This window comes from Lissotriton vulgaris, chromosome 8 (genome assembly GCF_964263255.1).
Source record: "Lissotriton vulgaris chromosome 8, aLisVul1.2, whole genome shotgun sequence".
NCBI lineage: Eukaryota > Metazoa > Chordata > Amphibia > Caudata > Salamandridae > Lissotriton > Lissotriton vulgaris.
Genome location: NC_141696.1, coordinates 1441681538 through 1441708314, shown reverse-complemented (window position 1 = coordinate 1441708314; position 26777 = coordinate 1441681538). Strand labels below are relative to the sequence as shown.

Here is a 26777-nt window from a genome sequence, read left to right as displayed (position 1 = left end):
GAGAGCAATACACAAAGGCAAACTCCCTTCTAGACCTAGTCATGTGAACCAGTATATAGGCTGCAGGCACCAAATGGTTGGGACAAGAAAATGTCAACTTTCTAAAAGTGACATTTTCAGAATTGTGGCTTAAAATCCAACATTACTATTCTTGGGAGACCAAACTCAACATTCCAACCAGGTCCCAATGGAAAGTTATCACATATTAAAAGTAATAAAGTAACCCAATGTTATCCTACTCGGAAGGCAGGCCTTGCAGTAGTGAGGAAATTATTTAAGAGTTTTTCATTATCAAGACATGATAAAGGTTAAAAGTACATGTCTCACTTTTACAGTGCACCCTGCCCTATGGATGGCTTACATGTATAAAAAAGGAAGGTTAATGCCTGGCAAAGGATTGATTTTGGCCGGTCGAAATGTCTTTTTAAACCTCAAACACAGGCTGCAATGGCTGGTCTGGGACAAGTTTAAAAGTCGATTTAAGTGGGTTTCACAATGAGTGCCCACAATCAGGCCCCCTAGTAGCATTTAACTTAAAGACTCTGGGGAAAAGTAAGTTAAATGTGCCTATTAGGGGTAAGCCAATTTCACAATGTTTAAGGGAGATAGCTCAAGCCCTTTAGCACTGGTTAGCAGGTGCAACATGGGCAGAGTCCAAAGACCAGCAAAAAAGAAGTCAGCAACAACATGAGGATTAAAGGCGGACAACCACGCCATGGATGTCAGATTCAACACAAAGCAATCTATTAGTGTACATGTAACATCACAAAATGACAGGCAGTACTCAAAAATGAGGTGCAGAGTTTGCACATACAAGTTGCAACCTGACTCTGTGCATCAGGCACCAGGCTTTTAACCAAGCCTTACCATTATCTTTTTGGCTGCCTAGTCCAGGTGCTGTGTCACATTATTTCCTCTTAATCGTTGACCAAAAGTGCACACTTTATTTCAAAAAGGGAAACATCATGGGTGCACATATGTACAGGGAAAGTAACCTTGGAATGATGTGTGGTATGAGTACTCAAAGTTCTGAATTAATAGATCTAGAAACTGTATCTCATGCTGTGTGTTTCATAAGTCTGTCATTGACTCATTATGCGTTTATAAAAGATGATCACCGATACCCGATGTAAATATTTTGTAGGTGAATGTAGACACAGTTCAGTGGCTCTCTGCCCATTCACAAAACAATTATTGGGGCTATCTTAACACATAGATATGTAATTTGTGGATATAAAGTGTAGGTTTCACAAATTGTAATGTTGGCCGTCGCTCTAGCTAAGGAGATTTTCGTAGGTTTTTTTGTCAACTCCAGAATAATCGGAGGAATCAATGGACGTCCACTGAATACGTTAAGAATGTGTAATTTTCCACAAGCCTTGCCAATGGCTCCTCTGTTGTTTTAGTTGTTCTGAATTTGGGAAGAAATGTGTGTATTGAATGTTGTGGGTATTTTGAATCTCACTGTATTTTTCATTGAATGATTTGTACCCTTCAGACTATATTCTCTTTCTTTCTCTCCTTGTGCCACCTGCTTATCTGCTCCTTTTATGTTCTATCTATTTAAAAATGTGATTCCTCTTCCCCAGCACCCGCTTAACCCCATCATGCTTCGTCCACTGCTAATACACCCATCCATTGGTGGGTGGCCATCTTTGAACGGTTTTTAACCATCTCAAGATGAGTGTGCATGTGCACCTGTGCACCTTTATGGGAGCTGTGTGGGGCTAACGAGTTAATGCCAAAGCCAATAGGTCTGGTATTACAGACAAGAATTGTTGGCATTGCCAATGCTTACTAAAGATCAGTAAAATGGTTTGGTCTGAGATGAGGTGAGTTACGGAGGAAATCCTAAAATGGATTGTGCCACTCAAAATCCCTCAAACAAAGAAGGACTTTGGAAATAACTTAATGAAAGTCAAAATTTAAGATTATGGTGAATTTTATTAACTGGTTTATTTTATATATATGTTGACAAGAATTAAAGAAAAATTCTTGCTTTTCATAATACCGCTGATAAAATGTATATTTGCAGTGATTTGGTAAATATTACAGCCTTATAGCCTGCCGTAGAGGGCTATACCTGCTATTAAAGGCCCTCTCCAGCGTTAAAGGCCCCCAGCCGCAGGCGAGGGCCTTTAACAAGGGAGAGGGACTTTAATAGCAGTATAGCCCATCTACGAAGGGCTATAAGGCTATTAGAACATTCTGTCACTTGAGGACAGAATGTTCTAAGAAAAAAAGAAAAGCCTTTTGGGAGCGTGATTGGATTGGAATCCCCTCATGCTCCCTGAAGCCTTTGTTCACAGCCAGAGCTGTGAGCAAAGAGACATTGGAATGTTGGAGCTCCAGGCTTATACCAGCCATTATAAGCCCAGAGCACTGTTTTCAATGGAGCTCCTAACATTCCAATGTTCTAACACATGTTAAATCTGAAATGAAAACTGCTATAAAAGCAACAAATATTAATAGGTATGACTCAAATGTATGTAGACGTTAGTACAACCTAGAGTGATGCTGTTGTGGATACTTTAATGCATGTTTTCATTTGAGGAGTAAGCTGTGTATCATTTCCGAAATTTTGAAGTTACAATAGTTATCCACAGCAGCCATTCTCTAGGTTATACTAATTTCCCTATACAATAACAGAATCTCATTATTTTCTCTTTTTACTCCTCAGATTACCGGTGTTCCACCAGAGAATAATGAGAGGACTGTGATCATCTTTCCATTCTACAGTGCTCTATTGTTGCTCAGCTTGCATGAAACCGTTCCATTCATCAGGTATTCCTTTTTTATAATTAATTATACCTAATGTACATTCATTCAGAAGCGGAAACATATTCTAATATCATTTTATAGAGCCTGGTGTGTTTTTCTTCTTGCAGACTTACTCTAGACACATTTTATAGAGCCTCTTGTGTTTCACTTTATTGCAGACATTTTAAAGATACATACACATTATAAATGATTTGAGATTTCTTCAGTTTTCCACCATGGTGATGGGTTTTGAACCCATCACCATTACTTATATGTTACTTATATGTTATCACCATTACTTATATGTTACCTAAATGTTACCTCACAATAAAATGTAAAATATACCCTTTAAAGATGTGAGTTCCATATATGGTGCAATTATTTCAATGGTATATGGCTTATTCGTCAACTCACCATCATATTGACCTAATACAATTATGGTTGGTTGGTTGGTTGGTTGATTGCTTTACTTCGATATGCAAATATCATAAAAGCATTACAAAAAGTATATAAAAACAGCACATCGTGAAAGACTGTACATTTAAAACTGAGCAGATAAAAAGTAGCAGTTAATCAGAAATAAGTTAGTTAAGAAAACAATTAAATTGATATGGACAGTCTTTTTGGGCGAATCAACCTTGCCCATTTTAAAAATGTGGATACGGCACAGACAATGCGAGAGGCTGTGTTAGTTAGTAGAATCCGTAAGGCCACCAAGTACTGGCGAGTACCCAGTTCTCTACAGAGTGGTTTAAGCTAGTGGGACCTTGGGCGGGCATAGTCTGGGCATTCAAAGAGAAAGTGCGCCACAGTTTCGGGTCTATGAGTACACAGGGCGCAGTGGTGTGATACCTGCTTAGGGATATTCCATCTGGACAGGAGGTCAGCTAGGGGTAAAGTGCCAAGTCTAAATTTGATGAAGAGTGCCCGGTCCATGGAGATGGTAATAATGTCCAGATAAGGCTCAAAAGCAACAACATATTTTATTTCCAGGAAAGCTGCGGTGGAATTGCAGTGACGTTGATTGCTGATGAGCTTGGCAGAGACCCATTCCCAATATAGTTTTTTTAGGGTCTTCTTCGGGGGAGCAGAGTGTGTGGACCAGCAAGAGCCCAATCCTAGGTCCCCTAGCAGATGTTTAATGTCCCTGAGCCATTTGATCTTCTGCCAACCGTCCGAACACATCACCTCTGCCAGCCCGTCTGCATAAGATTTTAGTTCGGGGACCCTCCACAGGCGAGCCCAGAGCAGAAGAGACCGAAGGCGGGCCTGGTCCTTAATTGCTTTGCAACCCGCATCCAGAAGCACCGGAACTGTCGGGGTACTCATCGGGATGGCCAGGAGGTCCTTAATGAATTTGTTCTCAGCCTTAGTCAAGGACTCCATGTTGCCTAGGCCCCATAACTCAGCTCCGTAGAGTGCTGCGCATACAGCTCGAGCTTTGTAGATATCGATTATAGGAGCTACGCAGTGTTTTGATGAATTATTGTACTCCTTCAGCAAAGCTCCCCCCTACCCTTTTGTAGCCGACGGTCATTTTGTTAATATGGGGGGTCCAGCTCATAACATCACTCAGACGGATTCCCAAATAATTAAATTCTGACAACCTTTCGAGAGGAATGGACTTCAAGATGGGAGGGCGGCCAAGTTTGCGGGGGGGTGCATGATTAGATACTTGGTTTTGTCCACATTTATGACAAGTCCTCTGTTAGCGCAAAAGTCCTGGAAGCGGTTAAGTAGCTTCTGGTGGCCCTGGGGGGGTTTTGGAAATAAGAAGGGTGTCGTCGGCAAACAACAGGGTTGGGATCCTTACGCCCCCCAGTAAAGGGCATCTGCTGGTTCACCAAGCAGGTGCTCTACCACCCCATTCACATACAGAGAGAATAGGGTGGGAGCTAGGACACAGCCATGCCGGACACCCCTGGCAACCGGGATCCTGTCGGTCTTTTCCCCATTCAGACGCCATCTAACCTGGGCATAGTTGGCATTATGCAGTTTGATGAGGAGATTCAAGATGTAAGGGGGCATCCCAAGGCCATGCAGCACCCTCCAGAGTTCCTCCCTAGGAACCAGGTCAAAGGCAGTCTTCAGGTCTATAAAGGCCAGATAGAGACTGCCCTTGCCCAGCTCCACCACCTTCCAGTAAAGTAACAGGAGTCTAAAGACTTGCTCAATGGTTCCTGTACCTGTCGGGATTGGCAGCAGCGCAAGAAACAAGAACGCCACTAACCTTATTCTTGTGCCAAGCAGAGGCGATGTCTGATGCCAAGTCCCTTAATTCCTTCCTACACGACCCCCAGTAGGGAATTATAATCACCCTGCCTGACTTCGTGCCCGGAGGGAAAAAAGGGAAAGAAGGAATGTAGGAGGAGGAAGTAGTTTTGGCAGTAATCCTCTCCAGGACTCTCAAGGGCGTGGTAACTCTTTGTGTTGGCTCTGTAACACCTTCAAGGCTATCTGGAGGGCGATAAAACACACAATTACCCTTATGCTCTGATAAACTCTTCACCCTGAATATGATTAGCCCTATGTTCCCACTCACCACAGTTTCTCCATGTTACTCGTCATAGAAATACGAGCTCCAATTCCCAAACAATAGAGAGTCATATGACTTAAAACGTTTTAGTCCCAAAAGAATTGCAGGAGGCAAATACTGCAGAGTAATTAACCCAAAAAAAGAGTCTCGTGAAGAATGAAACAATTCTTCTTCTCCTGGCGTTGTTTTCGACACAACCGGGAACTTAATTCGCCACAAAGATATTTCTTTAACTTCGGTAAGGAAAATACAGTCTTGATACTTCAAATATCAACATCAAAAAAGGAACGAGGAATTCACTTTCGGCACCTCCGCACCAATATTCCTTTTCCTAAAAAACCTCACTAAACTACAAGCATTCACACTGAACGCGTCTGACTCCCAGACGCGTTACAAGTTTAAACGCTTTGTTTACTCACGTGCTGCCCAATGCGTCTCCGCGCTTGGAACAAACGCCGCGGCTATTCTTATCTGGCAAAGCTCAAACAAGATTTCAGGAACCGGGTTCAAATAACAAAAGGAGGCGAGCCTGCACTCCTTTCCGTAACGCACAAGAGTTCAGCTTGACTACCCTCCGGTAGTCCAGGGTTTGATAACGACGTTCTTCTCCACGAAGCTTGGTTCTTCACGCTGGGATCCGGCGGGGAACACCATCCGCCCTTCCACTCTACTACACAGGATAATTGACAAGCACCTTACTCATGCAAAGGAGGGGCTTAAGACTCACGAGCATACCCCAAGGCAGTCTGGTAGTTGTAGTTCGATGGATTCTTCCCGTTTTCTCTGCATAACAGGAATTCAGTCCCCTTGTCCTCATAATCGCTACAGTACCTGAGCAAAACCCAGCTTGCATGTCAGACAGTATGTGGTTATCATCCACCCATTGTAAAATGCTCCCTAGAATAGCTTTTCCCGCCACCTTCTGGGTTGAGTCTATAAGGCTTATTGGCCTATAATTCCCCGGTAAATCCCGACAACCCTTTTTAAAAATTGGGACTACCTCTGCCCCTTTCCAGGATTCTGGCACGGATCCTCCCTCGATAATAGCATTAAGAAGAGCTGAAATCAGCACCCCCCATTCGCCTGGAAAGGCTCGGAGGAGGTCCCCTGGCAACCCATCCGGGCCAGCTGCTTTTCGAGGTATTAAGGATTTAATCAAAATCGTGACCTCCCGTGCGGAGAAAAGGTCCGTGCCTCTATCCAGGGAAAAGGGGGGAAGAACGAAGGGGTCATTAGGTGTGCCTTCAACGGCGGAATAGAGAGCCTTAAAATGGTCGAACCACACCTGGGCAGTGATAGTGCAGGTCCTCAAGGTCTCATTAGGACGATTCGTACTGCCCACCAGGTCCCAGAACCCTTTAGCATCTCTCCCTCGACTAGCAGCCAAGAGGTCCTGCCAGAAGTTATCCTCCCACTCATTGGCAATGTGAGTATAACCTTCTGGCCTCCCTGGTCCTGGTTTGTGATTTGGATTTAACTGCTTCAACAAGCCGTGTCTTCGCTTCCCTGCATTTGTGATTAAACCAGCCCTGTCTAGCCCGGGGACGTGATTTCTTCCTATTGGCACTAGCTGGGACAATAAAAAGGTCACTTAGGGCCTGGGTTAGGGTACAAAACCTGGCGGGCACCTCCCTTAACCCACCCTCCGGAGAGACAATAGTTTCTAGGGCTGCAGCTAAAAGCTGCGTTATGGAGGATATTTTCTCCTCTGAGTGCGACAGCTTGGCCCACTTTAGCCGTCGACCACAGTTAGAGACCGTTGACATATCCGGGGCGGAGGCACAAGCGGTTCTGCGCCCTATTCCATCTAACCCCCAAGGAGTCAAGGCAAGCGAGAGCAGGTTGTGGTCGCTCTCTATGGAGGGTATAATCTCCATATCTTTTACCGTGCTCCAAAGGTGGACGTCAAGAAGGATATAGTCAATTCTTGACATGTGGGCGGGCCTATTGTATGTATGGGCTCCCTTTTTGTCAGAACTAGTTCTGCCATTGAGGGCCCTCAGGTCAAACTCCATTGTTAGGGAGTTAATCTGGAGCACCACTTCCGTCCATTTTTTGATTGGGTTGAGCTCTAGGGCCGGTATCCCCCAACTGTTATCGTCGTCCTCTTGGTCTTGGGTGACTTCTGAGCCTCAGAGGCTCAAAGGTACAATTGAAGTCACCCGCTACCAGGGTACAGAATTTATGAGGAGATGATCGAAGCAGGGCCTCCAGGCAGGCTATGGTGGGGGATTCTCTACCTCCCTTCGTACCTCGGGCATAGATGTTAAAAATGTTTAAGATAACACGCCCCTTGGGGGTTTTTAGGGTGACATTAAGGAGATCCGGGCATTTAGTATCATGCTCCTCCACCCTACAGTTAAGTGAGGAAGCTACCCAGACAAGGAGACCACCCGAAGGGCGACCCCTACCAGACTCTGAATGAACAGCTGGTAAGTGGTGAGAAGAGTATCCTGCCTTATGTAGAGGCTCCCTGCTCTAGGTTTCCTGGAACAGACATATGGAGTACTGCTCCACAAGTGCGTTCCAGTCGGGCAGAGCCAGCTTCCTGTCCAGACCTGCCACATTCCAGCTGAGAACCCTAATCAGTGGGTCCGCCACAGCCGCAATACTACAGGGCTCGACAGGGCCAGATAAATCTACCTCTCCCACGGTAGGGCAAACACTGGCGGGCTCAAGTAGAACCCTCCCCACCCCTAATTCCCCTGTGTCCACTAAGGCAACCTGTTCCCCTGGAATAGTCAAGGGGTCTTTACAATTAGCAGATGAAGGGGACTGAGCGTCAGCTGTCCAGACCACCCGAACCTGTTCAGTGAAGTCAAGAAGTCAGTACCTCCCAGTGCCCCAACTCGGCGTTGGCAAAACTGCAAACATTATATTATATTACTTTGTGTGTGTGTGTATATGTAGATTCAGTGTATCCCTTGAGTTGTAAGGTACCGTATACAGGAGCTGTCTCTACCGAAACATAGAAACTATCAATATATGCCCATACCCATATTTATCTATCTATCTATCTATCTATCTATCTATCTATCTATCTATCTATCTATCTATCTATCTATCTATCTATCTATCTATCTATCTATCTATCTATCTATCTACTATCTATCTCTCTCTCTATATATTTATATGTATATATATATATGTATATATATATATGTGTATATATATATATATGTATAGAAAATGAACTCCCAACTGCTATGGACGCAGTTTGAACGGGCGCAGACCTCCAAAGTAATCACTCCAATCACTCCAGTTTGGAAAAATGAGCCGGCACTAAAAATGTTTTCAGCAGTGCATTTTAATCAGCAGTAAGTGCAGAGCAAGTGCCCTCCATTGACGCGTTTCGCCCCGCGAACGGGGCTTGGTCACATGACGCGACAGGAGTACGCGGTGGTTTAAATCATGGATAAAAGCCCAAGCGCCTAAAGAAACAGGTCGCAAGGGTGACATATCAACATAAATCAGCAATCCAAATAATGTGATGCAATGTCCACACACAATATCACATAATAGTGAATATTGAAAAACAATTCGAGCATAGTGCTCAAAATGGCCAAATGCAACAATTTATAAAAGGAGGAAACAAATACATGATAAATACATTAGATCATCTATAGTTCATTCATGAAAACAAGGTCTCCCCTCACATATTATAAAAAAGAAATTTGTTAAATCTCGCAAAACAAGGAAAAAATTATTAATAAAGAATCATGTGCAAGTGCACATTGAAATTTTCCTCGTAAGCCAATGGCCTAAAAAATGGAGTGGACACAGCAGATTACTGATATATACAAAATACAAATTATTCGACCAAAAAAGTTTCAGATGTTAAATACATGAAATCGAACTAGCAACAGAGGACTCCAATTATGTAAACTACCAAAAGCATTTCAGATTTCATAGATATATATAAAGAACCAACTGTAAATTCATCATTTTAGTATTTGAAGTAATATAGATAAACATTATATTGAATCTAGATCACCGTGAATCAACAGTACCTCCTCTTATTTACAAAATTCATAGAACAGAAGAAAGGCATCATCTAAATCCATTGGAGATATAGCGAAAGAAACACCCATTTCATGCTGACAATAATCATTTAAGAAAGACATTTCTAGAAAAACCACTAGTTTCATAAGTAATGATGTAATTCATCAAAAGCGTTAAGGCAGTTGGGGGATCTGGTATCGAGCAAGATAAGGAAAAAAGCCTCTCTTTGACGGAGAAGTCTTTCTCGATCACCTCCCCTACCAGGGTTAGCCACGGAGCACAACAAAGTATACTTAAGATCTTTTAATTTCTTGTCATGCACTGATTTAAAATGGCGCGCCACAGGGTAGTTCATGTCCGAGTTGACTATGGCCCTTATGTGTTGCAGGATACGTTGGTGTGCCTGCAACTTAGTGCTCCCAATGTATGACAGTGAACAGGTACAGGTCAATTTATATACCACAAAATCACTGCGACATGTTAAATGTTCCCTGATTGGTATAACACGGTTGCTGAATGCAGATGTATAGTGGGTGCTATTGACTGCAAACGTGCAGGCACGGCACGAAGTACATCTGTAAAAACCAGGTTTGTTAAGCCAAATGGTCTTGGACTGAATTTCTGGTTGTGTACGGTCAAGGGAATCTTTCATAGAGGGAGCTCTCCTAAAGGTAATAGCTGGAGATTTGGACAAAAAAGGAGCTAGAATTACATCAGTCAATACAATCGGCCATTCAGATCTAATAATTTGGCTAAGTCTGGAGCTTTGAGCGCAAAATGTAGTGATGAATCGTGCTGTTGTTCCACTAGTAACATCAGTGTCTAGTTTGATCTTTGGGGTCAACAAAGTATCGCGTGTGCGTGCTGATACTGTGTTTAGAGCTCTGTCCAGTACCGCTCTTTTGTAGCCCCTTCTAAGGAATCTATCTCTAGATTCCGTTAGACATTGTTGAGTGACCACAGGATCACTACAAATGCGTTTGATTCTAATGAATTCCCCCAAAGGTATGCTATTGATCGTGTGAGGGGGGTGAGCACTGTGGGCATGCAAGATGGAATTGCCCGCAGTACTCTTCCTGAACAGTTTAGATTGTATTCTGTTATTGTCAATGTAGATCAACACATCCGAAAATTCAGCGGAGTTGTCAGAAATAGTGGCCGTGAATTTAAGGTTTCTGTCATTCGTATTGATTTCCTTGACAAAATCAGCTGCCAGAGTTTGAGATCCCTTCCAGACGATAAAAATATCGTCTATGAATCTCCAGTAGGCTAGTAGATGAGGGAACCAATGAGCGTGAGTAACGCCAAGCACATGCTCCTCCCACCAGCCAACATGCAAGCATGAATAGCTGGGGAAGAAGCACGGACCCATTGCCACCCCGCGCTCTTGATGGTAAAACTCCTTCCAAACTGAAATTAGTTATTAAAGAGGCATATACGAATCATATCTAACAACATCCGATTATGGTCCCGCATAGTTGCCTCCCGGGAATCAAGAAAATACTGAACAGCTTCCAGACCCTGGAGATGGTTGTTACTGGTGTAAAGTGCTTCAATATCCATCACCAGGAAACATAAATCAGGACCCCAAGTGATGCAATTAATCTTCCCCAGAAAATCAGTGGTGTCTTTAAGAAAAGATGGGAGAGAAATCATATGAGGCTGAAGAAAAAAATCAACATATTTCGAGATATTCTCATTCATGCTCCCCTGTGCCGAAATAATAGGATGACCTGGGACCGGGGTAGTGCATTTGTGGATTTTAGGTAACAAATAAAACAAAGGTGTGATAGGGTGCAAAACATTCAAAAACTTAGATTCCTCTTTTGTCAATAAACCACTCTTCAACCAAGTATTGATATCTTTTCTGGTTCTATCGTAGCTGTTCAGCATGATAAATTTTGTGGTTTTAGAATAACAAAGGGGATCATTAAGTTGGCGGGTTGCCTCTGTAACATAGTCATTTTTAGCCCAGAGAACAGTGTTCCCCCCTTTGTCCACACTTTTCACAAGTATGTATATATATATATATATATATATATATGTTCCACTCGCACTCGTCCCACACGGACCAGCGTGGCACCACGGGTCCAGAAACGAAAGTCGACCCAGGCTAAGGTAAATAAATATTTATTTCAGTTTCAAAATCTCCACCAGCATAACGTTTCGGCCTTCACGGAGGCCTTGATCGTTCCTAAGTCTAGGTGGAGAGCAGCTCCTGTATAATGCACCCTACAACACAAGCGATACACTGAATCTGCTCACCTCAAATGTTTGTTTTTGTCCAGCAAAGTTTTTAAGCAAAGGATTAGCACAGTTTAATCGCTGCCAAGCTAGAAAGGGACAAAGTATTTTGCCATTTCTACAACAAAGTCTTCAAACATAGGATTAGCACAGTGTCATTGACGGTGAGCTGTAAAAGTGACAAAGCCTTTTACCACTCCAGGCACAGATTTAAAGCTTTGGATTGGTAAACTACTATCCAAGCCAACCTGGAATGAATAAAAGCAACCTCAGACATTTGTTGCCCAGTAATTAAAGCTCTTCAGCTAAGTTTAGCTTTGTCCAGACATTAGGGAACACCTAGTATATATCAAAACAATACCCTTTCAGGCTTTGAGTGCTGTATAAATTATGCTAAAAATAAGCAGAGAACTCTGGGTAGTTCCCAAGTTTAGGTGGAGAGCAGCTCCTGTGTAGAACACCCTACAGCACCATTCTCACTCTGAAACTGCTCTCCCTAAATGTCTGTTTGTTTGTTTTTTGAAGCATAGGATCAGCATAGGTTGAAGTCTACAGCTGAGAACATGTTGGTCTTTGTGTTTGCACCTGAGGAGAAAATGAAAATAAAAGGATTGATAACCTGAGCCATGCTGATGTCTTCTTTGCCTCGTTATTTGTGTTGGTTTGTGAGTGGTGTCTTTTGGGGCTCTCCCTGGAGGCGATCAAGGAAATATATATATCTATACTACTATTATAAAGAGAGAACTTGTGCCTTTTGGCCAGGTAAACTCGGGAACCACAGCGCCAATCTACACACCCGATACATCTATGAAAATGTCAGGGTGTGTAGATGGACATAGGCTATATACATTTTAAAAAAAAGTAAATTAAAAAATTAAGTTTGTAAACAAAGTAGTCCCCTGAAAGTAGCGCCGGCCGGGACATAGCGCTGGCCGCAACGCAACGTGCATGGTGACCGCGACGCGACGTGCGTGATGACGATGAAGAAGGAGTGGCGGTGCACTGACGAGCGGCTGTGCAGTGAAAGTTCAGTGCGAGACTGTGTGATGCGGGTGGAGGAAAGAAGGAGACTGCCAGAGCGCGAGTGAGTCGGGCGGGAGGGGGGCGCGAGTGAGTCGGGCGGGAGGGAGTCGGTGCGGGAGGGGGTCGGGCGGGAGCGGGTGTACTGCCCCCAGCCCCTTTCTGCCCCAGGCAACGCTGGGGCGAGCTGCTAGTATATATATATATATATATATATATATATATATATATATATATATATATATATATATATATATATATATATATATATATATATATCCGCTGGGTAGTTATAGTTAGGACTACATTTCCATAGGAAGGTGATGTTTTCGTTTGCTATGTAGTCCGTTTGACTAATCTTCACAAAACATTCTTAAAAAGTCTCCTCCATCTCACCTCATTCCAGGAAAGTTTCAAGGTAGGGACTAGAAAAAAGGGAGTTCTAAAACATGTTTTCCCAATGCAATTTTCCATGAGAAATTTAGACACAGCTACAGCCAAGGTGTGCAGCAGCATTAAAAAACACAGTAATCACAGTAATCTCCTGGGTCATTCAATCCAGGAGGGTTTATCATATTTTTAAGGAACTCTGAGCTTGAGCTCTCTGGGGTTCAGCTAAAGTGCATGGACCCCTTGAGTTAGTTCTATGTCTGCACTTTGCGGCCTGAAAATGTTAAACAAAAAGACTCATAGACATGTTTATTGTCTTTTTTTAATGTTCCTATAAAATACTTTGTGACTATCACTAATATTAAACAATGCAATGTGTAAATCTATAACATAAACATTTGATTATAGTTACTAGTGAGTTTTTAACTAAGCCAATGGGTCTGTGTTATATATGTTGATGTGCTGACCCCTCGATAAAACTAATAGGCCCCCGCTTTTAGTGTTCTGACCCATTGACACCGTCAGTAGGTCTGCCTTCATTAAAATCACACCCTTTATTGACAAAGCTAGTAGGTCTGCCTTACTTAAAGCAACACTCTGTATATTTTTACATGACAGAGTCAGCCATGTGAGATGGCTGGGTGTTGGGCACTGGCCAGAGGCCAAGCCTGTGCCAAACCCCATGCCATGCGTGCAATAGACATCTTACTTTATGTTTTTAAAAAACCCTGGAAAATCCACTGAAACAAACAATGGCTAAAGGAACGTTAAAGGTGCTCCGGCGACAGGGCGTGGAGTGGAGAATACCTCTGAACGAGGAAATACATATAATCTCATTAAATGTGGATGATGTACTTATCTATATTAGTGACATCCGTGGTGGAATCACCTGGATTACAGAGTTCCCCTTGGAGATTCAAAAGGTCTCAGGACTATGAGATAATTGGTCCAAGTTGTGTGTCTTTCCGATCCATATGAGCTGCCCCCAAAGCAACTGACAGTTGACACCCACTTACTACGATGGGAGCCTCCCACGTTTCTTTATATGGGGATCAGCATATACCATGATATGCAATATCTCATTGATGGAAACCTTACTAGAGCCATATCCTTGCTGCGCCCCCAAATGGCATTTTGGTGCATCTTGCCTCTTACAGTTGAGGGATGTATATCTTTGTCTAAAATGGTGATGCACCCAGGCCTCCTTTATTTCTTTCATAACCTTCCAGTGCATATTCCATGGTCCACCATTTAGGCCTTGCACACCACAGTGGGAAGCTTCATTTGAAATAAGGGCTGGAGATGTGCGGTACTCTAAAAAATTACAACTGCCTGTAGACAAGGGCGGCTGGGGAACACCTAATTTCGAGAAATATTATCTACCAGCACAGCTGCAATGGTAAGCGAGATGGCTAGCAGGGCATATGACAGAGGAGATTGGTTTGCCAACTGTAGCTTGGGCGCAGGGAATGTTTGGCTGGAGCATTGCTTCCATTGGCGAAAACTCCCTTGAGTGTCCAATAATGTACTACACACTGTTTATGAAAGCTACTGCAGGTGACTACAAAACATACTGTGTATTTCTCTATACCCTCCCACAATTATAATAAGTAACACCAAGCCATCTGTGAACTAATTGGATGGGAGGATGTGGCGACTTGGGCTGAAGCAGGGGTGGGACCCCTTGGTGACTTGTTCCAAAATGGAGTCCTTATGTTATTTGATCAACCACAACAGGAGCACAAGCTACTACCAGTGGGGCACTTCCTGGCCCATGGCAGACTGGTGGCTGAACTGGGGCGCAGGCTCATTACATGGTTAACAAGGCCCCTGGTACACACCACCATAGGCCCTTTACTGTCGACATGCTGGTGCTGAGAAAGAGACATAGGCCAAGATTTGACACTCAAGGAATGGGAAAGAGCATAGCATTATCCACAGAAATGATCTTGTAAACCTACATTTCAGCATGTACAGCATAATATTCTTCACAGGGCCTTCCTTAAACCTGCAAGATTGCATAAAATGTTTGGGTCTTATTGACTTTGCCCATAGATGATAATTGCAAAACATCAACATTGTGTACATGTTTTGAAGCTGCACAGCAGCTGCAACTCTATGGATGAAGGTCACAGAAGCGCTGTCAGAAGTGCCAGGCCGTGAGGGCCTTCTTACCATGGAAGGGGTGCTACTCTGTACATTTAATTGGAATAAAGAACAAACAGCAACTTATCGATTCCTAGACGCAGCTCTGCTCATTGCTCGACGCTCTTTAGCGATGCATTGGAAGGGGAATATACTGCTGGGCATCCAACACGGGTGCGCTGCATCACTTAAACGGGCTGAGGCGGGAAGACGTCCAGGGGCTTGTAGCCTAGATAGGAGTCATATTTTGCTTGAAGATGGGTAATGCTAAGCACTAGACCGATTGGGACCTCCCCTATCCTAAATCCATCCTTTCACTGACTCCCCTTTAATATTATGCACACAATGACATCAGGGTAAGGATGGGGGGGCAGCTTAGTACAATCCCACTATTCCATGTGTGTATGGGTATAGCAGAGGCATTAGCATAAAGGGAGACCTTAACTCGATGATATTGATTTATGTAATATGAATTTCACTTTTGTGATCTGAAGTTAGATACTGGTATTACACTCGGGTTTTGAACCATCTACTCCTACCAAAATACTGCTACTGACATGCCATATAATTATTTTGCATGATGCGGTAATTTTTTAAGCTAAGTACCATGATGAAAACAAATAAAACTGGTTTAAAAAAAATAATTATAAGGGGTGTTATATGTGTTAGATGAAAATGTCAGCGAAAGCATACAGTTTTAAACTAATAAATACTCTGATGTTCACTTGTTATAATTATCTCCAATAACTATAACTTGTGCCCTAAAGTAATTATAACTGTCACCCTTGCCATGCAGTGCAAATTACATCACTCATGACACGTTCTATGACATCATTGATAACATTTCTGCAACATCTTAAATGACAGCCCTGCACATGACACAATTGATTATCTAATTTATGAGGATTTTGTTGAAAAATAGCTCTTGTTGTATGAAAGCACACCAGAAAAGGTCAGAAAATGCGTATGTTTTGGAAAGATGTTTGCTTTTAGCAGAAGAAAAGCATCAGGACAATTTTCTGAATGCCTTAGAAGTGATCAGGCTGACCTCTGAAGACTTTTGATAGCAGAATTGGGAAGGTTATATTCAAAGAATAATTGTTTTACGGCCTTTCATTCCACACGTCTGCAATTTCTTTGAATAGTTTGTGTTACTATTGCCTACTTAATTGAGCTCAGTTTATCCACCTCGAAAGGATGGGAGGCTGAGTCTAGTAAGATGGATTTGAATTTGTGTCCGGCAAAGCACCACGGGGCATATTATCAAGCCTGTGCGCTAAAATTATCGCCGCTTTATCGGCCGAAAACGGCCGATAAAGCGGCAATAATGGGCTTGATAATATGCTCTGTGGAATTCCAATCGAAGCCCATGTTAGATGTCTTCACATCTAACATGTGCTTCGATTGGAATTCCACAGAGCATATTATCAAGCCCATTATCGCCGCTTTATCGGCCGTTTTCGGCCGATAAAGCGGCGATAATTTTAGCGCACAGGCTTGATAATATGCCCCCACATTTTTCATCCCTGAACATTCAATTCACTTCGCTTTCCTGAGGGCCAAATTAGGCGTTCTGCCACTCTGGCATGTTGCTCGTGGGCTGCATGCGATGGGACTGCTTTCAAAGCTAGTCAGGCTACCATGGTCCAAAGATGAAAGCTCATTTAGCCCATTCTAGTCCCAGCCTCCTGATTTGAATATTTTTTGCCATGGCTGTTTTTTGGTTTCTTCCAGCTATATAAATAATCATGCGAAAACCACAGAATCAAGGTCTCCTCCAAGGCCCACACAGAGTGCGAAAATAAGATCTATGCCTGTATTTTAGGCTCCTAACCGAAGATTTGGCTAGGCATGGATGTGGCACTGGTGCTATAAATGCAACTGGGGTTGTTTACAAAAAGCTTATTCCAGAAGTAAACCACACTTACACCAAGAAAATTTCAAATTGAAAATATGGTTATATTATGCATTCTACAGAAGTGCAATGCAAAAGTGTAAATGTGTGCTGCACACATGCAGATCATGCATACATTGGCACACAAAAAATACGAGTGGGACGGAAGAATGGTTGCCACCAGTGGAATCTCACAATCTACACTGCCTAGTTTACACACTCCCGCAAACACACAGGCACACAACTACAGCATGTTACAGGCACAATCAAAAAACGGAATGTATTGTATTTGTATACCATACATAAATTAACGTACATTGCTATGATTACGCTAAATGTATTCCTTGCCTTTACTTCCAAATTTAGCACTGATGGTCTTTTATTTGCCTGCTGAAAGTGGTTGAGGGGAATAAACACTTCAAGATTATACTTACAATTTAGTCATGCGTAAAAAACCACAGACTCTGAATTCCAGTTTATGGAGTATATTATAAGGCCAAAGAAAATTGAATGTAAAGAAATCTGAGAATCAGCGAATACAGGTACATAAAGATCAATACAGAGCCGAACCTATGCATATAATTAGTTTGGCACAGAAGGCATAATGTGACAAATTCCAGAATTCAAACACAACACAGGATTGAGGCTGAGTCTAACTCCTTATTCATTAGGAGGGAAAGCATGAGTTACCTTCTCCTACACCACTCGCTCTGAGGTTCCTGCCTATTTCCCCTACATCAATCCCCAAAGGTGTAAGCATGTGTGGACATACTAAGAAGTACTCACATCAAAATGGGTCAAGATAGCTTAAGGCTATGGAACTCGCTTTTAAAATGCTCCTTCTCCACCGAAAATCTAGAAATCTGATTTTCTGTCCCTGCGAATAATACTGTCAGGTATGCAGTCCCCGTCCTGCCCTGCAACCCCGTGACAAATACAAAAAGATAAAACTTAGCCCCTCCTAAATGTATCACATGACAAATTATTTTACTTGCAAGGTTCCCCAGTAGCTTTCTATTACTTCTTTAATTAAGTTCTTCTTGTCTTGTCTTCCAGTCGCCTTAAGGTTCAGATAGGCCAGGTTCAGAAGATATCGTCCCTTCCTGCTTCTCAGACTCTTCAAAGACATTCCGGTTAACTCCTTCAACTAAGAATAACGAGGTTGAATTCCTGTAGCTACAGTGGGACGAGAGCATACTGTTCTCGCACACACAAGAGATTCATTTAATTATTTGTTTAGTAACCAAAGGATTTCGAAACTGTAAACAACTTGGAGCTCTGGGCCTACAATACAGGCAACTTAAACACACACAGTTATATTGATATGCATATAATGTCATCCTGCCCATTATGCATACAGAAATGATGGTGTCTCTAATACATTCTATTTAAAGGCGTACATTGCATTTCTATGTTTAAGATGTAGAATAAATGCATTTGATAAACATAATACACTGCAAATGATAAAAAGCACAAATAGGTACGTTTGATTATGAGTATAATGAACCAATATAATGTAGAGGGCTGTAAGCACTCTATCTCTATATGCATTCTTTAGGAGCTCAACTAAAGGAATGGTCAAAGATTTGCAAATATGCAAATGCATACACTTAAGATGGGCAGTAAGGCTCTAGTTACAAGTTTGTCAGAAAAGAGTGGGGTAGTTACCTCATGTGGTTAATACCTCCTTTACTGAGTTTTTTAAAAGAAAAATGAGGCAAAATGTGCCAATTTGTTAAAACACCGACTTCTGCATGTTTTTCCTTTTTCCACTGATAAATTTGAGAACATTTGACCTGACAGACTCTATCAGGAGAAAACTGCGAGGGTGCGATAATCATCACACAACTCATAATTCTAATCCCTGTGGTGTAATACAAGTGTTTCTACAGGGTTCAGAATGTTGCCCTTAATTTGTAATGAGTACCTAAGTAGTTTACTCATCTCAATGTATTCCTTGGTAAGTCTGCCCTTCTGTTTTTAAGGAAACTAGATTATCAAACACTAAAATGCCTGATGAAATAAGTAACATGAATCCCATCAATTTGCTCATAAAACGTGCTGTTTTATGATCAATATATATATTTCTGAAAGCTTTTGCAGTTTTCAGAAGATAGAACAGTAAATTCAGTTAGTCATCGGTATCGCAAGCAAGCAAAAAAGGACACATTATATTCAACTGGTAGCACTGTGCGAAACCCGTTAGGCATATTTCACACCTTTGGAGTTTTACTTAACATTAATTTATTGCAAATTGCCTCCCTATGATGTGTGGCTTAATGTGTTAGTATTTAAAAAATATGGTGTGCTGGGCTTGAATAAGTGAATGTGGTGAAATAATGTTTACATTGAACGTTGCAAGTGTTACTATATACATTGAGATGCCTATATATAGAATTCATTCAGGAAAAGGCACATAGAAATCGTTACATTTATGAACACTATAAGTAACGAGCAATCAACAATTATTCTCCCTTATCATATAATAATTATCTGTTTTGTTATAGCACTTGCTGCCTCAGATATTGCAGTTACATAGTGCAGTAACTAACATAACATTAATCGTGTATTTGTAGCGTATACATGTTCTTTCCAAAGGAAGTCTCTTGGTGCTGTTGACAGACAACAGCATTGGAATGTGTGTCCATAGGTTCCATAGATCCCTTAGGTGGATGCATTGAATATGCCTCCTTACAACATATGCTTTTTTTCCTGCAGGCAATTACAACGCAGTTGTTACAATGACTGCGTTGTAACAACGCATACCATTACAATGCAAGTCGTAACAACGACTTGCTCCAGAGGGGGTGCTGGATGTTAGAATAGTATAATTTACTACTCCAACTCCAGTATGTGGAACAGTAGGGACGGTGTTGGATTTCAAATTCAAAACCTTCCAACCCCTCCACAAGTCATTGTTCCTACTTGCGGAGTAATGGTATGCGTTGTTACAACGCATTTGTAACAACCTCCTTGTAATTGTCCGCGAGGAAAAGGATTTGTGGTAAACAATGTTTACAGGATGCATTACACCACAGATCCACTAGACCATACTAACAGATGTTGTTACTATTACTCAACTCAGTAGTCCCCCTTATTTCGCAAAGCCTGAAAACAGCATTCTTTTTCGTTGGTAGGCAGTGCTGTAATCAAAAAAGATTTACTCTGGTAACTGATTGATTGGGGATCAAGCAGGGCCAGACTGGCCATAGGAAGCACTGGACATTTCAGCGGTGGGCCAGAGGGGTGTGTGCCGTGTTTGTGCTCGTGGGGGCCGGTTTTATTACAGGAGGCAGTATCTGCCCCATGTAACAAAAGCAGGGGCGATGCTTTAAGCTACTACCCTACACCCCCCTCCCAGTGTAGGCCCTATACTCCCCTCTCAGGGCAGGTCAGTCAGCAAAACCAGGGCTGGTTGCTGTTCCTAGTCCAGCCCTGCGGTCAAGGTGTAGCAGAGGAAAGGGGATGGAATTATGAGGGGCGTAGCTTGAAAAGGAATCTGCAAAGATCTGCAAAGAAATTGGCATCTAGGGCACATGTGACAGTAAATCTGTTCTATTTTACTTAATTGGCTGCAACCAGCAGCCACAATCTTTAGCCGCGTGAACCACAAAAAGTCACTAAAATAACCTGTGGTTAACCCTTTGGGAGCTTGGCACAATGGCAGCCAGTTAATAGAGGCAATGTGTAAAGTATTTCCAGTATTTCTGAAGTACTTAAACAGTAATAAAGTGAAAACTCTATACAAGAAAAATCCCATTACAATTTGGACAAATAGAGTACATTTTAATAAATGATTTGACCCAAATTCCAATCAGTAGAACCTGAGAATTTGTAAAATTTAAAGTGGAGAATAATGCCTGGAAATAATTAAAGTGCCAACCTCTGACATCTAGTAGTTCACAAAGTCGAAGGCAATTGCTGACCGGGATGGAGCACGGTTCACTAGTTGGAATGGGCCCAGTCTCTGCTAGCATCTGGACTTAAAAGCCATTCTAAGGAAAATATTTTAAAAAGGTAGAGTTCGGTGGGGCAGAGCAACCAAACGTGTTCGAGGATGAGGCGTCTTCATCGAGGAGTAGCTGGACAAAGTTGCGGGGAATATATGGTTATGTTTAGCACCACTTGCAAAGGTCCAGGACCAGAGGGGCACCTCTTGGATGATCAGAACTCATTCAGGTTGGGTCCAGGTGCGGGTTCAATACGTTTTCTGAGGCTCTGATGAGGATGCCAGCTAACTATCCCTTGGCGTACTGGATTCAAGCAAAAAAGCAGGTCTTAAGCAGCACGGCAGATTTCTGAGGGCACGAGAAAGGCTACCGACAGCAGGTCAGTCCTCCTGGTGCAGCAGGGCAGTCCTCTGAAGTATTGTTAAACACAAGTGGGACTGCTGCCAGAAAAGTGACCTATGGTGCTCAAAATAAAATTGTGAGTGTTGACATCCCACAAAAAGTGAAGGACTGGCCTCACACACCACCTGGTGTCATGCTTCATCATTGGCAGTGCTCGCCTTCTAAAAACTTGGTTTGATAGAGGGTGGGCATACACCTGACGACAGAGATGCACTTCTAAATTGAGTGCGGGCCAGTGAATAGTAAGTGTAATTTAAAAATCATAACAGTTGTCGAATTAATTTTAATTAGGTGGGCAACTGTAAGACATTAAAAAGGTGAATGGTGACCTGGGAGAATATTGTCCCCTCACAGTGATATATAGGGTCAACATGTTTCTGCCTGGTGTCCCTTAGAGGTATGCAGCATTCTTCAGGACCTGTTCTAATGAGGGCTCCGTACTTACCAACATTGTGATAAGGAAAAACCACTCGGAGTCCCATCTCCTTTTTTGCTGCCCGGCCCTGCGCACAGCTCTCAGCCTTTATCTCAGGCCTATCATCTTACAACTGGGGACGCGTACCGCAAAGGAGGCGGTTCATCAATTATACACATTGAACTCAGTTAAACAGAAGGCCACGTTTGGTAAATTCATTCAACAGACTCGCACTAAGCTGATGGCCATCTCGAGCTAAAACGACCAGAGACTTAGCTGAGGCATGCTGGGCCGCAAGACTATGGACATTACTGCTTTCAGCCCACAATTATTCAGATTTTAGTCGCACAGACTTGCCTTAAAGAAGATGACTTCTCTGTTTTTATTTTTTTTACTTTCGTAGTTTTTGTACCTTGGTTTTAATGTCATGGTTTTGAGTAACCAAACAACAATAAATTCATTAATTCATTAATTAATTCATTCATTCATTCATTCACTCGGTGGGGTGACCTTTGTCACTCCACTCTTCGAAAGAGTTCCAAGTTAGCCTGTGAGAAAAATAGAAAAAGCACAGAAGGAATTTGTAAGTTTTCCTTGGTCACTTATAGTAAACTCATTCGAAACCACAGTGTTTTAACATGCGTGGTCTAAAGTGCTTGACACATGTCAGTCATATGTGCACACACAGTTAAAAATTGAGTGAAGTCCTCTCTCATATCTTACCCACTAGTCTTAACCTACGTTCTCCATGGGAGGAGGAATCGAGAAAGGTCTCTATAGTCACACTCTGAGGGGCAGAGACAAATCCAACAAAAGTTTCCATGTTAAAAACACACAGATTTTTGCAAAATCTTTTTTTGTAAGCGCATCTTAACCACACACCACACATCTCATTCACACTCTTTATGTCAAGGTGCGCCTTCCGCTGTGGCACCTAGCTGTGTCCGTCTCTCCTCCCTGTTGAAGAATGAGCTGGGAGTGTGCAGGGTTTATTTACTGTTTCAAATTAGGTAATTGGTAACTAAGCTGCCTTAATTGCTTGCGGGTGAAGTTCAAGAAGTGCCACTATATGGATCTGCCTGGCCACCTGGCTTTGTTAGAAAATAGGAAGGAGAAACCCTTTTTCCGAACCCGCCTGCATGCCGAGTCCCGTGAGAAGGCCGTCTGCAGATCAGGCAATTGCCTGTTTTGAGGCGTGGATGGAGGGCGGGGCCAGTGAACTAATGTGCAAGTAACATCGCATGCGTGGCCCCGCCTATGGTGATCAGACATTGCCTGGTCCCATTAAACCACCCTGACTCTGAGGATTTAGTTTTAAAAAAGGGCAAAGATTATACTAAAAATGTGTGCTTTATATCTTGTTAACGAAATAATAATGATAAAGTAAAAAAAGATAAATTGGCTTGAGGCAAGTTGTTGCCAGCACTTCGTCTATTTAAGGTCAGACCCGACAGTTATGTTTATAGGGAAAGCTCATTAGTTTCCCAATTCGTGGTACCCTCAAGGTATTAGTAGGGCATTATCTAAATGTATTGGAGCTGTACCAGACAAACAGGATAATGGCTGTTGTGACACAGCCCCGGGTATCCTACCAGCCCCAATGCCAATGTGTGGGGTCTAGTGGATGCTGGTTTAGGTGTAAAATGTGTCACCGTTTTACATATCATCATACTTAATGGCTCATAAGTAGTGAGGAGATAGATCTTTGATTTCAGACGTAGTCATGGTGTCAGTAACTGGTTTTCCCACGGTGTTGGAATTACAGTGAGTAATAGCCCATATGGTAGGGTTGATACATTTTATCATCCAATCTGCAACCATGGGACTCATTGTTTAAACCAGTATCCAATGTGCAAATGTATGAGTAAATTAAATATGTCAATCACGTGCAAGGCAATTTTACCATGGTTTAGAGCGTGAGCACAAGCACTTGCACAAGCAGTGGTAAGCAGTGGTAAAGTGCAGAGATTTCTAAAGCCAACAAAAATGAATTTAACAAAACAGGAGGGAAGAAGGCAAAAAATGTTTGGGGAAAGTCCACCCTAAGGCTTACAGGTCTAACATGGGAGAATCTGTGTTTTTTTTCCAGCGACAGTTTTGACTCATAAAGTAGCATAGAGTGTTAATGTGCCTTTTACGAAGCACATTGTGTAACATGCAGCTCAAAGTTTTTGCCTTTAGATAGGTAAGTGGGCTTCTGCTTTTGACACAAAGATAATTTTGTTACTTCCAGTTCACACGTTGCAACCCTTGTAATATAGCACAGTGCTCTATTTACTGGCATCAAGGAGCAGTATGTACATTTTACGTCATGGGTTTAGAGCCTTATGGCTTTTTCTCAATCTGCTGTTATTCTAAGATTGCACTGAAGGGTTTCTGTGGGAAGTAATAAAGTCATATTAGTATTGAGAACCACTATCAATGTGCATTATTTAACATTTACTGTACATTGATGTACACAAGTGTATGATTTATTGTGCCTCTGTGTGTGATGTAAAAAGCTTTGACACCTTACACTGGGATGAGTAGCGCTATAACAAAATTAAATAAAAACAATAGTTGGTGCCATTACATCAATATTTGCGTAATTGCTCATACAGACAAATACATTTTGCATTCTTTTAGTGCAAGCACATCTCTTACATAGGGAGTTGAACAAAGTTAACAACTGCATCCAAATCATAGTTTCTCTTCAGTATTTGTAAAGAGATAACATGCTGTGTGCCTTTGTTTTCTTGAATTGCTTTGATGTCTAAGTGTTAGGCTAAAGATGGCGCCCATTGAGTAATAAACTCAAACAAAAGGAGGTTTGATATTCTTTTAAATCAGACCATTGTTTTGGACCCACCTGTAAGTGTGAATAAGCCCCCTTAGCACCTGCACATTCCCATCCCGAACAGAGTGCATACAACATGTTGAAATGTTTCCTGCTATTGAAATATGACACCAGGATACATTTAACATGTTTCCCTTCGTCAGCTGTATCCCAGATCCTATTCGAAATAGTTGCCAGAACCGAGATGCGGAGCAATCACCCTCCTTCCCAGCACTGTTGATAGAAAAGAGATAAAAATGATAAAAATGATTAATGGCAATCAACATGATGCATTTCACATTAAAGTTGTTTTGCATCCTGTTGAGCAGCATTGATGCGGTAAAACACAGTTCATGTGGACTAGTCATTTTTAAGTAATGATGTTTGATTGGTTATACCTAACCAGATTTCATAACAGTGAGCTGAACCCAACTGGTTGCTCGAATCTAAAAACGTCAATTTGCATTGCACAGCTGTTGTGTATCATAGTGCACATATTACATTCTCTTGTGAGATGCAGAGTGGGTGGTGGCAGCAAAGGCACGCCCTTTCCCTCTTGAGACTTGTAGGGTAATAGGCAAATGTTTGGTGATCAGTTAAAAAGAACTAAGGGCCTTATTTAGATGTTATGTTATGTTATGTTATGGTTTTTTGTAGTGCGCACAGCTACTCCAGCTAAGGAGCGTCCTGGCGCATTTGACAAGGAAGAACATAAAAGGAACATAACACAACAGGAAGAAGAAGAATACTACAGGGACCACTAAGTTTAATAGCACATTAAAACAAGCAGAGAACTAGGGGGCAACTAGAACAGAAAAGTTTTTAGGGCTCTCCGGAAAGCCATGAGATCCTCCAGCAGGCGGATTTTTCAGCTTCAACACCGGAGTCGGGGTTGGTCCCAGCTCCGGTGGCCACCATTGGTCACCCCATAGTTCCACTCCCCTTCCGACAACCATAACCTCTGTCTTAGTGGCATTGAGCTGGAGACAGTTCCCCGTCAACCAGCTAGCCACCGCCTTCAGTCCATCCTGAAACCTGGGGGCATCTAGTTCCGCATCCCCACTGAGAGTAACCGCCAGCTGTGTGTCGTCATTAAACAACAAGGGGGGGTGATGGACAGAGTTTCTGAATTAAGCAGAATACTCTCACCCAGTCAAGAGATCAGGGCTAGCTCACTGCACCATCCCAGCTCAGAACCTGGCTACATGCAAATTAGTCTGTTCCTGTCCCACTGCATGATGGGAACAGGGCAAACCAAACTACCAAGCCAATTCTTTCACTGGGAAGGAAACAAGCTTCCGGGGACCGGTTTCTGGCATTACAGCCATCTGTGTGTCGTCGGCATATGAGACCAAAGTTAGGCCCCACTGTCTGGCGACATCAGCCAGCGGTCTCCCGTACAGATTAAACAACGTGGGACTCAGCGAGGATCCCTGCGGAACCCCCATGGCCAGTGGCTGGAAATTGGACTTGAAGGGAGGGATGGCAACACAGAAGGAACGATTGCTGAGGAAGGAGCGGAACCACTGCAGGGCCTGGCCGCCGACACCAATCTCCTCGAGCCGATGCAGGAGGATACTGTGAGAGACCGTGTCGAAGGCGGCGCTGAGGTCTAACAATATCAGCGCCGCCGTCTGACCAGCATCCAACACCGCACGGAGATGTTCCACCATCACAAGAAGAGCGGTCTCCGTGCTGTGCCCAGCACGGAAGCCATTTTGTGTGGGATCAAGGGCATTGGTCCGGGCGAGATGTTCTGATAGGGCCAGGTTGACATGGGCCTCTGTTATCTTCGCCGGCCAGGGCAGCAGTGAAATGGGACGGTAGCTTTCGGGCTTAGACGGGTCCAAGGAGGGCTTTTTGATAATGGGGGACACCACTGCCTGCTTCCACTTAGTTGGAACCACCCCCGACTCCCAGGAGAGGTTGACTAGGGAACACACAACCGAGCGTCCCATAAAGGCCTGATCTCTAAAAAGAGCCGGTCTTACTGGATCAGATGGAGAACCAGTTTTAACTCGCAGAGCAAGTTTGTCAAACCCCTCCGGAGAGAGAGGGGGAAAAGAAGGCAGGGTGGTATGATGTAACATCTCATTAGAACTTCCCAAATCGATCCCTGTGCTGGGGAATGCCCGATAGATTGCTTGGACTTTTCCCAGAAAGTACGAAGCAAGGGATTCACAGTGGGAGATAGAACTCACAGC

At 42.8% G+C, this 26777-nt stretch overlaps 1 long non-coding RNA gene across 1 annotated transcript in view; it reads left to right on the top strand.

Annotated features, from left to right (window-relative positions):
• The window catches only part of LOC147698905 (uncharacterized), a 1339289-nt gene that overhangs the window by 216112 nt on the left and 1096400 nt on the right, over positions 1 to 26777 (top strand). The window contains exon 2 of the long non-coding RNA XR_015299378.1: positions 2681 to 2784. This is a non-coding gene — a long non-coding RNA (uncharacterized LOC147698905). The remainder of the gene's footprint in view (positions 1 to 2680; positions 2785 to 26777) is intronic.